This window comes from Bufo gargarizans, chromosome 7, assembly GCF_014858855.1.
Source record: "Bufo gargarizans isolate SCDJY-AF-19 chromosome 7, ASM1485885v1, whole genome shotgun sequence".
NCBI lineage: Eukaryota > Metazoa > Chordata > Amphibia > Anura > Bufonidae > Bufo > Bufo gargarizans.
In genome coordinates, this window is record NC_058086.1 from 126,576,432 (window position 1) to 126,583,884 (window position 7,453).

Sequence of the window (7,453 nt, forward strand, 5' to 3'; positions counted from 1 at the left end):
AATCAACAACATCCCCCCAAAAACTAATAAAATGATTAAAAACATGTAAAATAGGTAAACATAGAATAGCAAGGGTGGCAAATGCACGAGAAGTCAACACAGTGCCCCAGTCACAGAGTGGTGAGGTGGCAAGAGCATGAGGAGTAGTCAACACAGTGGCCCAGTCACAGATTGGTGAGGTTGAAATCTCATGAGAAGTCAACACAGTGGCCCAGTTACATTATAGGAAGGGTGGCAACCACATGATGAGTCAACAGAGTGGTGAGGGTGGCCAACGCATGAGGAGTCAACAGAGTGGTCAATCACAGGGTGGAAGGCAACAGCGGTGGCAGTAACAGCACAAGATGGTGGGTGGCTGTAGGAAAACAGTCACGGTCGTATTGTTGTTGGACCGTGACGCAGTTGCCAGGGGCAATGTGTAGTTTGCAGTTTGCAGGTGCACTGTTTTGTGAGCAAGGGGTGAATCTTCTTGCTAGTGGGGATTAAGGTGTTTCCTGGGTGTGGCCACAAGCTTGATATAATCCTGTGACTTGCTGGCTGGGGGCAGTTGTACTACAGCCTTGCTTGGTGTTGGAGCTTTGCTCCTTGCCTAGGTGTTTCTGTAAAGTACCTTTACCTTCACTTATTGTATGTGTGGTGTGGGTTTATGTTTTGGGTGTGTGTAGCGTTTTGTTGGTTGTTACATGTCTGGACTGTTGTTGATGTTGGTCCCAGCATGTATGCAATACGTTACCCGGTATGTTGATTCCTCCGGAAGGGGATTGGTTTCCGGGAGGGGTGAACCATTTGCCAGGGGGTGCAGTTGCTGTAGTGTTGGTTCACATGTGTCAGTAGGTAACGCATCTGTATGGTGTTTGGATTGCTGTTCATCTGTTTTGGATTTCTGGTGTGTTCTTTGTTGGTGTCTTCCAGCAGCTGTGGCAGGTAAATGACTAGGTTTACTGTTGTTTTGGGGCAGTTGTTACTGGCCACTGGTTACTTGCCTGTCATCCCACTGGGGGTGCTTTCCCTCTGTTGCTAGGCCTGTGGAGATTCTGGTTCATCTATGTCTTGGATGAACCTGGTTGTCTCTTGTCCCTGTCTCCTAACTTCAGGGATATTAAGGGATTTCAGGGTTCTGAGGTTCCAGTGTATGGGCCCTCCTACCTTAAGGGTTGGCTCATACAGTTAGTAGAAGAGGGCCAGATTTAGGGTTGCTATAGGAGGTGACCAGCTCTCTTTTCTTGGCAGCCTGGCCTAGCAGCTACTTTTTTCCCTTTTACATTGTATGGTGGGGGTTCCCTCACTCCCCACCGTGACAGTATGTTCCATAAGGTGGCCCTCAAGGACTGGGCAGAAACACCCAGGCAAGGAGCAAAGCTCCAACACCAAGCAAGGCTGTAGTACAACTGCCCCTAGCCAGCAAGCCACAGGATTATCTCAATCTTGCGGCCACACCCAGGAAACACCTTAATCCTCACTAGCAAGAAGATTAACCCCTTGCTCACCAAACAGCAGGGAGGCAGACCTTAAAGGGGAAGTGCATGTGCAAACCGCAAACTACATGTTGCCCCTGGCAACCAGTATGCACGGCAACCGTGTCACGGTCTAACAACAATACGACCATGACAAAAACATGGCAGCAGAGGAAGCAGGTGTGTGGTATCAGGAGGGCAGTTCCTCCCCAGTGTGACTCTGTTCACCCAGGCAAACCATGTGCAGAACAGCGTGACACTGCCATGCTCTGCACAGGTGGAATGCTGGAGTAGCACTCCAAATTATGCATACATTGGCGGCACAAGGTGGAGGATGATGAGAAGGCAGAGAAAGACATTGGCACAGGACTCACAGCTTGAAATGCGGAGGTGGCAGTGCCTTCATCTGGCCAAGTTGCTGCTGTGACTGGGCAGGAATCACATTTACGCAGTGGGCTGTAAAGGACATATATTGTCCTTGACCGTAGTTACAGCTGCACACGTCAGCGCTGCCATGAACTTTAGCAGACACCAACAGGCTCAAAGATTTGCTCACCTTCTGTTCAACATATGTGTGCAGGGCTGGTGCTAACTTATTGGAGAAGTAATGACGACTTGGGACTCTCCACTTTGGCTCAACACAAGCCATCAGTTCTCTGAAGGGTGCAGAGTCCACCTCATGGAAAAGGAGGGACTGTAGTACCAGCAACTTGGCCAGGAGCATGTTCAGTTTCTGTTCTGCGCCATTGGATGAGTGCATGGGTATTGTTGTCTTTTTGCAATCACTTCGGTAATCGATTGCTGACGAAACAAGTAATGAGGAGTAGGATGAGGATGAGCAGGAGTGTCAGGACCAGTATATGATGGGAAGAAAACACAGCTCCCTTCTGCTAAGGTGGTGGAGCCTTGACTGCAGAAGAAAGGGTGCGGGCCACTGGGTGATGCAGAGGTTGCTGCATTAGGCTGTACCACTACATTAGTGCCACGGTTTTCCAAGGCCACTTTATGATGACACTGCATGTGTTGATGCAGGGCTGTGGTGATAACATTGGCATCCTGGCCATGCTTCACCTTCTGCCCACACATTCTACAAATGGCTATGCTGATGTCCTCCGGCGGCTTGATGAAAAATTCCCACACCGCCGAGTAGGGAATTGACCCCCACCACTCTGTGCTGACTGCCTGCTGCTGCTGTGCACCGTTAGTTTTTTCCATAAAGGCAGGCTCCTGCATAGTAGATGGTCTACCCCTGGCACGTTTGGCTCCAGACCTCACACTGCTGCCACCCTGCTGACTCAGCAGCTGCCTCACGCACAAGCTGCCAACCTCTTCTCCTGATGAAGCCCCCTCTTCACCCGATCCCCACGTTCAATTGGTTACATTATCCGCTACTGTCTGCCCCTCACTGATGTCAGCCTCACCAGTCTCAGGGCCACATTCCTGAGCGCTAGCAACACCAGTTCCCATGCGACTCTCAACGTCGCTTCTTGCCTGCCTACAGCAAGAAGCAGCGGATCTCTCCTCCAGATCTTGGCACGGCAGTAGCTGCTGACTGCCCTCTAGTAGGTTGTCCTCGCTGAAAAGTGGAGCCGAGCTAATGGCATACAATACTTCTCGAGCAGAAGGAACAGAAAATGAAAGAGGCAGTTTCAGGACGGATGGGGGCACAGAGCTTGTTCCTGGGCCATGCCAACAAAGCATGGTGTCAGAGGAACCCACTGACTCCTGGCTAGGGGTGTCTGATGTCACTTGAGATGAGGTAGAAGACTGAGTCAACCATTTAAGGACAGCTGGGTTGCTGGTCAAAACATGACGGCTGGAGGACACTGGCAGCTCTGACCTGTAGCTGAGACTGCTGCTAAACCCCCACCCCCTTCTTCTGCTGCTACTTCTGCCAGGTCCAGAAACATTTTGGCCACTGCCCGTTCCCTTAGAAGGGACTGTCACCTGTCTGTTGGACATATGGTACAGTAACTTCAAGGGTAAAAGAGCAATATCATCAGGCCGCAATTTCACACCAACTCCATAACTAGGGATTAACAGATATATTTACGTGTAATATAATTTGAGCTCCCTAAAATCTGTAATATCAGGCCGCAATTTAACACCAACTTCACAACTATGGATTGATGGATATATTTATGTGCAATATAATTTGAGCACCCTAAAATCAGACAGCAATTTCACCCCAGAATCAAGGATGAATGGATATATATAAGGAAAATGTATGGCAGCCAATTCACAACGTTAGTAACGGATGCTATGTCCAAGGGTGTCACTGCTTACCCCAAAAATATAGACGGAAACGGACAGCACTTCCAGTAGAAAAAGTTGTGGTTTATTAGGCCACAGTGGCACAGTGAAGCGACATTTCGGCTCAAAACACAGAGCCTTTCTCAGGCATCAAACATAAGTGTAACACAAGGTATAAGTAGACATACATGATTAGGGGGTGGAGCAATAATTCAATATGATCATTACAATAAAAAGTGGGGAAAAAATGAATAAATAGTGAATACAATGTGATATAACATGATACAATATATAGCAACAATGGTACAACACATGATTATACATAAATTACAAAAAATTAATAATAATACAGTGCAACCAATACATAAATCCAATAAGTGGCACTAATATAAATCGTCTGCTTTACATTAACATCATTACATTAGCATAAAAACAGGAGGGGCAAATGACAAGTTCGGTAACATACCACATAGAACCAACGTACATCCACATGCAGTCAATGGCCAAACTTGGCGTATATCTCTGAGGAGTGCGCAGGTGCCAGGTTGCGTCTCAACAGCATGACATCCCGCCGTGCCCGAGGTAGACATCCCACACATCACCTACCCATTCGCACGCAGTGAGACAGGAAGTGCCTGTCAGCATTCCAACGCGCATGCTCATATGAACCCATGTCCAAAAGCGCCATGTTGGATGCTGGCAAGGTAACCCAAAGTTGTAATATTCTTATAATAAACGGCTCACAGGAAGCAAAAAAGGGAAATGGACACCCCTGTTCAAGGGGGTACAATATTCCAATGATGGGCATGCAGTATGAGCCCTATCGGCACTACCGTGTCAATCGTGCTTTCAAGCACCGCCCCATACATGCCTCATGACACCGCCAAAGACAGGGTTCTCCTGACAACCATGGGATATATTCTACTACTTGTAAAGATATCTGTCGAGGCTCAACCTGGGCCAAAGCACCAATAAAACCATAACAAGATAATGCTGGACTGGCATGGGATAACAATGTTTATCCATATAGTATGCTAGCATCTTCTCCATATTGTTCCTCTTCTTCTATCAAAAATTCTATAAAAGAGAGAGAATGAGATCATGCGTAAGATCTTATAGGAACACTTATGTCTAACAACCATCACCCACTACAGGACTATAGCAGAACAGAAAATGCAAACGGACATTATGGGGCAAACCACCCCTTACGAATATACCCCTAAGTTATAGTCTATGTTTAGACCACTAGGTCTCAAGGTGTTAAGTGTATGTATCCAAAACATTTCCTTCTTTTTTTAGTAGCAAGATTCTATTACATCCACGTCTGGGCAGGGGAATATGATTAATAATCCAACATGTTAGTTGTTTCTCAGAATGGTTCTTCTCTACAAAGTGTTTGGGAATGGGTAGATCCTGGCGTTTTTTCCTAATAGTGGATCGATGATTGTTTAAATGGGTTTTGAGATGAGTAGATGTCTCTCCCACATATAACAATCTGCAGGGGCAACTTAAAACATAAAATCACAAAGTTAGAATTACATGTGAGGTAAAAAGAGATAGGGTACCTCACATCCTTCACTGGATGTATAAAAGTCTTGCCCTTGCAGATATGTTTACAATTGACGCAGCTGAGACATGGGAGCATCCCATGCTCCGCTGTGTCAATGTACTCTGTACTAATCCAGGACCAGGACCAATGTCCGCTCTCACCAGCTGATCCTGCAAGTTCTTGGATCTTCGATAGGAGAATAGAGGGGGAGATCTGAATTCAGGAATTTGATTCAGACAACCTCCCAAAATGCCCCAATGTTTCCTAATAACACGATTGGTCTCATGACTGTGTTCAGTATATTGTGTAATAAAAGGAATCCTATTGTGGGGACCCTTTGTCTCCTTTCTCTTCAGTGTATCTTGCCTATCATTGTCTTGGACCTTATCAATTTGGGACTGCAGTAACTTATAAGGATAACCCCTTTGTTTAAACTTCTCAACCATGACCTTAAGCGTGTCATCCAGAACATCAGGGTTAGAGACAATCCTTTTGGCCCTCAGGAATTGAGAGAAAGGAAGATGCTTCACCATATTACGTGGATGACCACTCTCAAAATGCAGGAGGGTATTCTTATCAGTCGGTTTAGTAAATAGACAATTAATCCCAGTCCAAATGAGAAAGATGTTGTCGATGTATCTCCACCACCTCAGTATCTTACTGCGGTGGTGGGACACATGGACGACATCCTCCTCAAAACATCTCATTAATATGTTGGCATAAGTGGGGGCCACATTAGACCCCATAGCCACACCCCTTTTTTGCTGATAAAATACATCCTGAAAAAGAAAACAATCCTATAATTATAGGATGTGTGTCAGCAAGGTCAACATTTTCCAATTTACATAAAAAGTCAGTGGTATCCTGAATATACGATTCTGCCCCACATGCATAATTCCGTAAGAGTCTATCCCAAAAAATTGAGATAGTGCTAAAGATAGACTTAGAGCCCAATACAATTGGATGACCTGGAGGGTCGATCAAAGATTTGTGTACTTTTGGGAGCACATATAATACCGGTGTATCCGGATGATTAACAGTACAAAATTCATTCGAGATCATTGTCAATGATGCCATCCAGGACCGCATTAGTTAAACATTTGTTGATTAATCTAGCAATATCAAATTTGGGATCGGTCTGGAGTGGATAGACCTCAGTATCATCAAGTTGTCGTCTGATCTCCACAATATATTTAGAGGTATCCAAGACGACAATCGCACCCCCCTTATCTGTGGGTTTCACAGTAAAGAGGGGATAATTTCTCACGTGTGAGATTGGGGCTCTTAAGTGTACTGACATCACATAATGTTTTATACTGTGATAGTTAGGTCCGATCTATCACAGTATAAAACATTATGTGATATCAGTACACTCAAGAGCCCCAATCTCACACGGTTGGAGATTCAGGCTATTGAACAACTGAGAAATGATCCCCTCCTTACTGTGAAACCCGCAGATAAGGGGGGTGCAATTGTCGTCTTGGATACCTCCAAATACATTGCGGAGATCAGACGACAACTTGATGATACTGAGGTCTATCTAGCACTCCAGTGGTGGAGATACATCGACATATTCCTTATTTGGACTGGTGACTTCTCTGAACTGTTGGATTTTCAGTGTTACCTTAATAGTGTTAACAAGTAGAGATGTCGCGAACATAACATTTCTCGTTCGCGAACGGACAAACCAGGCGCACCGCCATTGACTTCAACGGGCAGGCGAATTTTAAAACCCACAGGAATTCTTTCTGGCCACAATAGAAATGGAAAAGTTGTTTCAAGGGGACTAACACCTGGACTGTGGCATGCCGGAGGGGGATCTATGGCAAAACTCCCATGGAAAATTATGTAGTTGACGCAGAGTCGGGTTTTAATCCATAAAGGGCATAAATCACCTAACATTCCTAAATTGTTTGGAATAACGTGTTTTAAAACATCAGGTATGATGTTGTATCGATCAGGTAGTGTAACGGTTAAGCCCGCTTCACAGTGACAGACCAAACTCCCTGTTTAACGCACCGCAAACAACCGCAAACAGTCCATTTGCACAGCCGCAAACTCCCCATTTGCACAAAGTTGGATACCAAGCTAGCCATGTCCCGTTTCTTGTCCTCACTGATGTCATTGAAGGTCTCTTCCTCCACCCAGTAACGTACAACACCAAGGGTCCCCGAAAGGTGACAACAAGCCCCTTGGG